Below are 10,263 nucleotides of genomic sequence, written 5' to 3'. Positions count from 1 at the left end.
TTAGCTTTTCATTAAGTTTATGAAATGTGTTTAAAAAGTCTTTCATCCCAAATGCCATCAATATTCTTAACTCAACACAGTGACTGAGCAGATCTGAGCCACAGACACTGACATGAACTGTTTTTAATGTGTAACATAACCTGTCTCTGTTTTTTACTAACTGCTGTCTGGTTTTTAATGTTTGTTGTTTTCTGTGTTTAAAAGAGAAAAAAGAAGAAATGCTGCTGCTCCACATTGCTGATGCTGCTCCACGCTGCTGCTGCTCCACACTACTGCAGCTCCACGATACTGCTGCTGCTCCACACTACTGCAGCTTCACACTACTGCTGCTGCTCCACGCTGCTGCAGCTCCACACTACTGCTGCTGCTCCACATTGACTACTGCTGCTCCACGCTGCTGCTGCTTCACGCTGCTGCTGCTCCACATTGCTGCTGCTGCTCCACGCTGCTGTTGCTCCACATTGCTGCGGCTGCTGCTAATGCTGCTCCATGCTGCTGCTCCAAGCTGCTGCTCCACACTGTTGCTGCTGCTGCTTCATGTTGCTTCTGCTGCTGCAGCTCAATGCTGCTGCTCCACGCTGCTGCTGCTGTTTCATGTTGCTGCTGCTGCTTCATGTTGCTTCTGCTGCTGCTGCGGCTCCATGATGCTGCCGCAGCTCCATGCTGCTGCTCCACGCTGCTGCTGCTTCATGTTGCTGCTGCTTATGCTGCAGCTCCATGCTGCTGCTTCATGTTGCTGCTGTTTCTGCAGCTCCTGCTCCACGCTGACAGAGGAAACTCAAGAAGAAGAAGGATGCAGGAAGCTGGAAGATGTTGGGAGCTGCATCAGACTCGGGTTCAGTTTCCATGATGGAGGGAATTCTTCAGCTCTGCTGACTCGTATGTTCAGAGAGGAACACATCGGTCTGTAGATGATCACGTTTTCCATGTTACAGCCTTAAATTAACCCTGCAGATCTGTCAGTACTACCAGTTCTGCAAAGAACATTTACTCAAGTACTATACTTAAGTTCAGTTTTGAGGTACTTCCATGTAGGCGCTGGGAAGGCCAGGGAGGTTTCTTGGAGTGGTCATTTTTTGGGGCTCCCTGCGCTCCCTGCTTTTAGCTTTCCATGTATGCACATGGAAGGGCAAGGAGGTTGCTCTCCTTACCTCATGTTTTCCACGTACGCGCGTGGAAGGTTGCAACCTGTGTAGATGCAGGCGAACTGAAGCTTCATGAAGCATCAAAGCTTTCCAGCATATTGGTTCGGAAAGGGTTAATATCTGGATGTATCATGTGCACGAAACCACCTGGTGGTCAAAGATTATAAAACAGGCAGATATGATCTTAACCATGTGATATACTGTATTTTGCGCCAGTAAAGGCTGTTCAGAATGATTATATATTACAAGGTAATCCATTTATATCCATATAATATAATGTCCATTTTCTAGTAAGTATATTTTGAGTTATAACATACATGTATATTAAACTGTAATTGTTTTATGCATCTTATGTGTGTAAACCAAATCTTGGTCAATAATTGTATTGTAGTATAATATAATAATGGCAGGAGGGGTAATTTAGTGTTCTGTCACTTCTGGAAAGTGGCATCGGTTTAACCAGTGTACGAGTTTTCACTGGGTGCTCAGCTAGCTCCTCCTGTGGCTCTTCCATGCAAGCGCATGGAAGGCCAGGGAGGTTTGACTGGTGTGGTCATTTTGGGGGTTTTGCTGCTGCGCTCCTGCCTTTAGCTTTCCATGTGTGCACATGGAAGGGCAAGGAGGAGTGCTCTCCTTGCCTCATGCTACCACATAGGCTCGTGGATCCACGTATGCGCGTGGATGGGCGTAACCTGTGTAGATGCGGATGGCATCACTGTATGTCGTTTGAATCTGCACGGGTTTCACAGGGTGCTCAGCTAGCTCCTCCTGTGGCTCTTCCATGTAAGCGCATGGAAGGCCAAGGAGGTTCACTGGTGTGGTCATTGGGGGTTATTTACTGCTGCGCTCCCTGCTTTTAGCTTTCCATGTGTGCACATGGAAGGGCAAGGAGGAGTGCTCTCCTTGCTTCATGCTACCACGGAGGCTCGTGGATCCACGTATGCGCGTGGATGGGCGCTACCTGTGTAGATGCGGATGGCATCACTGTATGTCGTTTGAATCTATACGGGTTTCACTGGGTGCGCAGCTGGCTCCTCCTGTGGCTCTTCCATGTAAGCGCATGGAAGGCCAGGGAGGATTGCCTGGTATGGTTGTTTTGGGGGTCTTTGCTGCTGCTCTCCCTGCCTTTGGCTTTCCATGTGTGCGCATGGAAGGGCAAGGAGGAGTGCTCTCCTTGTCTCACGCTACCACATGGGCTCGTGGATCCACGTATGCGCGTGGATGGGCAGGGAGATCCCAGAGCAGAGCCGTACCGCCAAAATATAAATGTATATATTACTGCATGAAAATAAAGTTCTTTGACTAAAGTGGTCCTGACTGAAGTAAGGTTACGTCAGATGGAGATTGATTTACAGAGGGAAACTCTTACGGCAGAGGCAGCTTCTGCGTCAGCTGGCTCACCCTCAATGCTCGCTAGTTATTCACCAAGAGCTTTTGACATTAGTAAAAACATCACTTTAGTCCCACAGTTCCGAGAAATCGAAGTGGACTGTTACTTTAGCGCCTTTGAGCGCATTGCTCTGGCTCTTAAATGGCCTGCTGAGATGTGGTCCCTACTACTACAATGTAGGTTATCTGGTAAAGCCCAAGAGGTAGTAGCAGCGCTCCCTCTTGAGGCTAGTAAAGATTATGACACTGTGAAAGCCGCCATTCTGCGCGCCTATGAATTGGTGCCAGAGGCTTATAGGCAAAAATTTAGAGCCCAGAAAAAGTCCGCCACCCAAACTTATGTGGAGTTTGCGAGGGATAAGGGAAGTCTCTTTGACAAATGGTGTTCCGCTAATAAATGTAATGATTTTTCTGCCCTTCGTGAGTTAATGTTGTTGGAAGAGTTTAAAAATTGTTTGCCTGAGCGCATGGTTGTGCATTTGAATGAGCAGAAGGTAAACACTCTGTCTGCGGCAGCTGTTATGGCGGATGAGTATATGCTTACACACAAGGTTACGTTCACTTCGTCCTCTTTTTCTGACAGGCCTCGTTTCGTTCCCGCTGCCTCTGTTGATAGAGGTCCTAGCAGAGCTCCTCTCGTGCGCAGAGAGGAGAGGGAGTGTTACTACTGCCACAAGGCCGGACACGTCATTGCAAATTGTTTGTTATTGAAACGTAAGGAGGAGCAGCAGCCGTCTCCGGCTGTGCGCCAGCCTAAAGGCATCGGCTTAATTAAATCAGGGCGTATTGGAAATCCCACAGACCCGTGTGATGATGATAGTCCTGATCCCTGCTTCAGGCCGTTTATTATGGAGGGCTTAGTGTCGCTAACCGGCGCGCCAGGTGATCAGCGTCCTATACAGATTTTGCGCGACACCGGGGGTTCCCAGTCTGTTATAATTGCAAAATCGTTACCATTTTCAGAGCAATCGGCGTGTGGCTACAGTACGATGCTCAGTGGAATCGAAATGGGTTGTGTTCCGCGGCCAGTGCACCGGGTGCATGTGCAGTCCAAATTAATAAGCGGTTTCTTCCCGGTAGCGGTCTGCCCGGCGTTGCCAATCCGTGGCATCGTAATGTTAATGGGGAATGACATTGCCGGGGGTAAGGTGACGCCTACGCTTGAGGTGTTAGACAGGGCCCCGATACTCTCTGTCAGCCCAAGACTCGCCGCTAACAGTGATGAGTCGGAGCTGCTGGCTTTGTTCCCGTCGTGCGTAATTACGCGCGCTCAAAAGCAGAAGCGTGCTGCAGAGAGTGACAGGAGTAATGATGTTGATCTAACGGACAGTGTGCTGTTGAAAGTCCTTGCAGGTGAGACCGAACTAGACGCCATTGTGACGTCCCATTCTCCTCCTAAGGAGGTAAAAGAACAGGTAAATATTAGCACCGCATCTCCTGAGCTCCGGCTGCCTGTAACTCGGGAGCGGCTCCTCGCTGCTCAAAGGGCAGACAAAAGCCTGAGGAAATGTTTGTCTGCCACGGTAAGTGATGCATCCAGTAACCCTGATGCCCAGTATTATGTGGACGATGACATTCTCATGCGTAAATGGTCTCCCACGATAACTGCTGGAGTGGAGTGGAATGTCATCCACCAAATTGTTGTTCCTGTTAGTTATCGTGAGCATGTTTTAACTCTAGCACACGAAAGCCCGTGGGCTGGGCATTTGGGAGTTAACAAGATGTACAACCTCATTCTGAAACACTTCTGCGAGACCAGACCATCCCGCCAGCGGTGCCGGCGGGATGGTCTGGTTTGGCTTACCTGCTAATTGACAAACATGACAAGTGCGACAATGGTTAACGACCTCAGATTTTAACCCTGGCCAGAAGAAGTGTTTCAGAATGAGGTTCTACGTCTTGTTAACTACCAGGATGTACAGACGTGCAATAGATGTTGTGTGTGTACAGAGTAACGATATAATGAAAATATAACATGGACAATCCATATGTCAAAAATGGATGCATATATTGTGAACATAACATCATGTACGCCCTGCAATATTCTCTGCCTCTTCTCCCTTTGTGTAAATAGTATGTTTTCCCCTTGAGAGGGTCATATGTTGTGCAGATTGATTGGCTACAAGTGAAATTTGTTGGCCTCTCCTGAATAAAAATAACTTGAGTGTTTGACTCCTGTGTTGTTGTCTGGGTCAATTCTCAATCTAGTGCCTTTTTGGTTTGAAAACATTTTCTTTATGGTGCAGCTGATGCGAGATCTTCAAACTTCAATGTTTCCACGTGAATACAACAACATAAACATAAACAGACACTTACTTGTGTTGTAAATCAGATGGTCTGAAGTACACGGACAGTGTGGTCACAAGTTAATCTGGCTGCCTTCTGCGTCTCAGAGTGACTACTTAGCGTGTGATATTTGAGATAAATATGACATTCACCTGTGACCACACCAGTGCTGGTGGCGCATTGGAGGAAACCTCCGTCTGTCACACAAGCTGTGATTTTGGTATGAGTTCAAATCCCGTAAAACCTGACATTTTTATTCATTTTTTTTTCTTAAAGGGATGAGGTTCTTCTACGTGACACATGTTTACTACAACAAGCTCCAAAGACGAATATGTGTATTTAGAAACTTTTATTAGCTTACAGGAAGAGCGACGCTGCTCTTCCTGATTTCAACATATTCATCATAACAAGCAACGTTTCAAACGCGAGCAGAATATAGCGGACACGTTTCCACAAACAAGACTCCAAAGCTCCAAAGACCAATCCGGTATGTTTAAACATTGTAATGAAACACTAAACAAAGAGGCATTCACGAGGACAGCTACGTATTCTCTTCCTGCTTTCAACAGCTGCCGTAACTACGACAACCACAGACTCATTCGGCTGAAAGTCGCCGGGACAACCGTGGTGTTGTTTTTGAAAACAAAAATAAGCAAGACAATCCAGTAAATAGGACGCTTAAATTTAACAAGGTATTCACGAGTGTTTGCTGAAAGCTTTTGGAGCTAAAAGCACTGAACCTGAGCTCTGGCTGAGCAAAATACGAGTGAATCTGTGAAAGTGAAAGTAAGTTTGCAGTTTTTACAGACGCAGGAGAAATCAACAGAATGGCTGCTAAAGCATCACCAACAGAAGTGGATTGCACCTGCCCCGTGTGCTGTGAGATATTTAAGGATCCTGTTGTGCTGTTGTGCGGTCACAGCTTCTGTAAGCACTGTCTTAAGGAGTGGTGGAGACAGAGTGGACTCCAGACATGCCCAGTCTAGTCTGTAAGGAAATATTTCCAATGGCTCAGCCTCCACGTAATCTGGCACTGAGAAACCTGTCTGACGACTTGAGACAAGAGAAGATCAAGAGAGCTAACTCAGGATCTGAGGACATCTGCAGACTGCACAGTGAGAAACTCAAGCTCTTCTGTCAGGATGATCAACAGCTCATCTGTGTGATTTGTAGAGATGCACAAAAACACAAGACACACAATTGTGTGCCCATCAACGAAGCAGCAGGATCCTGTAGGGTAAGCAAATATATATAGTTAATAACAACTGAGACAGGTTTAGGGTTTGGTAGTTTTCATAATTTTAGAAATATTGCATATTGCACTTGACATAGCAGGCATATACTGTATGTGTTGTGTAACTAATCCACTGTTCACTATGTATTTAACCTGTACGCCTTTAATTTGTAGGCCCAACTCAAGCTTGAGAAGATGCATTTAAAAACCAAACTGGGGTCATTTAAAGCTCATAAACTCAGGTGTGATGAAATGGACGGCCACATCAAGGTAAGTCTCAGACATAATGGTTATAGAAGCAGAAAGCAACATGTGTTATTTAAAACAATGTGTTTCTCCTCCTCAGCTCCAGGCTCAGCAGACTGAGAAGAACATCAAAGAGGAGTTTCAGAAGCTTTACCAGTTCCTGGGAGCAGAGGAGGCTGCTAGGATTGATGCAGTGAGGAAAGAGGCGACAATCAAGAGTGAAGCAATGAACATCAGGATCGTTAATTTGACGGCTGAGATCTCCTCGCTCACAGACAAAATCACAACCTTAGAGAGGGAGATGAAAGCTGAGGACGTCTTCTTCATGCTGGTACTGTTGAACTCTGTTAATTCATATTCTGATCTTAATATTGAATATTTAAAAAAATGATAGGTATTGATTTGTTATCTTGTTTTGTCTTTATCTGACAGAATGTCAAATCCACTATGGAGCGGTAAGTTGTTTTCCTGAACACTATCTATCAGAGCACAGCTGAACGATAGACAACATTTGAAAGTGTCAACTTCAACATAGTATTTCAACATTGAAGCAGGGCTGATGATAACTGAGTGCATCCCATTGAAAAGTTTAAGGGAGATGGAAGCTGCTTTCTTTGTGCTTCCTGTGATTGAAGGTGGGGATGTTAGCCTGACACAAATTTGGAAAAGTGAAACACACTGTTTGAATGTTTTTACATCGAGTGGGAATGGCGGACAAACATTTTATAGCTAGAGAAGAATAAATACCAGCCGTGAATAATACAGAAAATTGGTTTGCTATGATAAAAATTGTGAAGATTATATCTTTAAGATATGCACTAGCACCAAACAAAAATATGACCAATATGGGGTATTTCAAAAATATTTGACTGGTAATGTGTGGCTGCCTAATATTCCCTCAGATCTCAGTGCAAGCTACCAGACCCAGAGACTCCATCAGGAGCCCTGATCGATGAGGCCAAACACCTGGGGAACCTGCTGTTCCTAGTCTGGATGAAGATGAAGAACTTAATCCAGTACAGTAAGCAAAGTGTTTCTGCCTCGCTATATTTTTACATTTTAATCTGCCTTGTACATGTGACTGATAAACTTTATCACCAGGCTGTTCTATGAATACACTATAACGCCTTCAGTAAAAAAATACCTTTACTTTATTAATTATCTCAATAAACCTTCTCTTTTGTCTATATTTGTTTTTCTCTGAAGCTCCTGTAACTCTGGACCCCAACACTGGCAGCTGGGCAGTGATTATATCCGAACACATGACCCGTTCGACAAACAGCGCCGAGAGTCAGCCGCTTCCTGATAACCCAGAAAGGCTGCGCAGCACTGACGTTCTTGGCTCTGAAGGCTTTAGTTCTGGAAAACACAGCTGGGACGTGCAGATGGGGGGTTATTGGACTGTTGGTGTGGCTGTTAAGGGTAAAACCGATATAATCATCTGGGGCATCTTCATGTGCGATTGCACTGACATGCTGCGTGAACATTCTCCAGAGAATGATTTGAAAGTTTTATCTAGAGACTCATTTCCCCAAAGGGTCAGAGTGCAGCTGGACTATGACCAAGGGATTCTATCATTTTTTGACCTTGTTAGGAAAACACCTGTACACACCATCGAACACACTTTCACAGAAACGGTCTTTCCGTATTTTTGCAACAATGCAAAAATTCTTCCAGGTGAACTTTCAGTGGCGATAAGAAAACCCAGATAAACATTCTGCGTTACTGCAGAGTTCAAACAACAAGATGAGGCCTTATCCTGGGACCTTAAGCGTTTATATGACCTATAGAAAATCTTTGTTGCCACAATTTTTATTTCTGTATAATCCATTTTTCATTCTTTATTTTTACTTTTACAAATTTTAGGTTATGTTTCTCAGATTTCAGTATATTCAGGTAAATCTTGTTGTCAGTCATCACGCAGGCTTTCCTTGTTTTCTATTTGGTTTAGTCCACCTTCAAGGGACACTCCACTGATTTTGAGCTTTGAAAGATATGGGCATTTATGAGGCAGGGAGGGTCTAATGAAAGATGCTATGGGGTTGCATTATGGGAAATGTAGGATCCTGTCCTTTTGGAGGTTTACCCATGCTAGGGACTAATAGTCGGCTTATTTTAATCTAGTTTTTGTGAGACCTCCAACTTTATGGAAGTACAGTACTAAATCACAAAATCCATTGTATGTTTTAAAGGGACTCATTGGAAAAATCTGAAATTGCTTGTTGAAAGTGACACTTGTGGACATTAAGTCAACAAACCGCGTTCTGTTGCTTGCGCTTGTGCTCGCACTACGTAGACGCAAGCGACATTGGTAAAAACAGTGAGGCGACACACACAAAGCTGAACGTGATTGACAGGCATGATGTTGATTATCAGTAGCAACATTAGCCAGTAAAAAACCACAATATCACTATATACTCACTATCACATGCTTGGCAGTAATGTTAGCCCTCCATGAATCGAAAGCCCGGCCGATGTTGATCCTAGCGTTAACTTTTCCTGCTTCAGCCTCCCGACCGCTGTCAGAAGGCACAGGGGGAACACCGTAGTTTTGGTCTCCTGAGCCGGAGAAACAAGATGCGGGAAACCTCTATTGGTCTTGAGGAGCTGCAACATTTATTTCTGGACAAACTGCAACTTCCACTGTACATTTACTTGATATTATCAGAGCTAAACTAACTCTCTTCTGCTCCGCTGCTCGCTTGTTTTCTCACACACTTGCTGCCGCTCTCTCTCTCTTGCTTCACCACTCACTTCCCCTGTACACACACACACTTCCACAACACCAGATCCCCCCCCCCGACGTTGGTCCCATTCCTTTTTTGCAAGATGGGCTTCACTTGATATAACTTTGGTTTGTTCTACTTCCTTGGAGTTTGTGTTGGAGTCTGAGTTATGGTGGGGGCTGGTCGTTTGTTAGCATTAGAGGACTCTATTTCTAACCGAACGTCTATGTAAGCAGGAAATAAAGGCACTCGCGAGTGGGCATGATGTCACATCCGATTTTATCCAAAAGAAACAGCCCGTATTCCTCACATTTAAAGTAGTCTACAGGCTGATAAAGGAAACCAGAAAGTTTATTTTTTTAGGTTAGGTTACAACCCATTCACACATTGTCAATACAATATTTCGAAAAATGTTTATACATGAAAAACTTACATACAGTCCCTTTAAGTAGAGTGTGTGATTTACAGGTTGATAGAGGTAAGGCTGGTTATTTGAATCTGTCGAAAGTTTCTAGTTCATCATTTTGTGATATGTTGTAAATATAAGGTGAATGAAACATACTTTTGGAGTTTATGTAAAAATTTTAGCAGACTATGATTAAGACAATTTTCCTGTTTGTATAATGTTTCCTTGTTTTTGGGGAGTTCTTGCTTATGTGAACTGATGGTCTAAGGATGGAGGGTATAGGCCACAGATTTCTTTTTTTTTTTTTTATTATTTTTGAGTTAAATTTGGGATTTGGGCTTTATAAAAAAAAGTGACTTAACTTGTATGTGCTGCAATATCAGTCAAAATGTATATCAAGTATTTTAAGTAATTTCTTAGAGAGCTGTTTCGGTATACATGTCAGCTGTTGTGCAATGAAGGCAATAGTCATATGATGCTAGCATCTAGTGTGTTATGGTCCAATTACGGATCATGCATGGAGGGTGTCCATGCTGATGACTGAAAAATGTAAACTATAATCCATCTAAAAACAAACAAATAAACAAAAATACAGCTCTCAGCCAGTCTGAATGTCTTCATTAGAAATCTCCAGTATTCCCATAATGCCCCTGTGTGGCTGATATGTCTGCCTGCATGTACGCATAGCACAGGGATGAATCATTATGAGGCAATGCCTAACATCTCTAGTGTACTGCCATCTCTCTCTCTCTCTCTGTTCGTCGCTGTCACACACACACACAAGTTTGAATCCACTGATACTGAATCTCAGTGGTATTCCACTTTTTAATC

General features: G+C 44.1%; 1 pseudogene; it reads left to right on the top strand.

Moving 5' to 3' along the window:
* Positions 1-5,591: 5,591 nt before the first annotated feature.
* LOC141756231 (zinc-binding protein A33-like) lies at positions 5,592-10,026 on the top strand (annotated as a pseudogene).
* The last annotated feature ends 237 nt before the right edge of the window (positions 10,027-10,263 follow it).

Source organism: Sebastes fasciatus, chromosome 18 (assembly GCF_043250625.1).
Source record: "Sebastes fasciatus isolate fSebFas1 chromosome 18, fSebFas1.pri, whole genome shotgun sequence".
In the NCBI taxonomy this organism is placed as follows: Eukaryota; Metazoa; Chordata; class Actinopteri; order Perciformes; family Sebastidae; genus Sebastes; species Sebastes fasciatus.
Note: the sequence above shows the minus strand (reverse complement) of the source record. Positions and strands in the feature narration are given on the sequence as shown.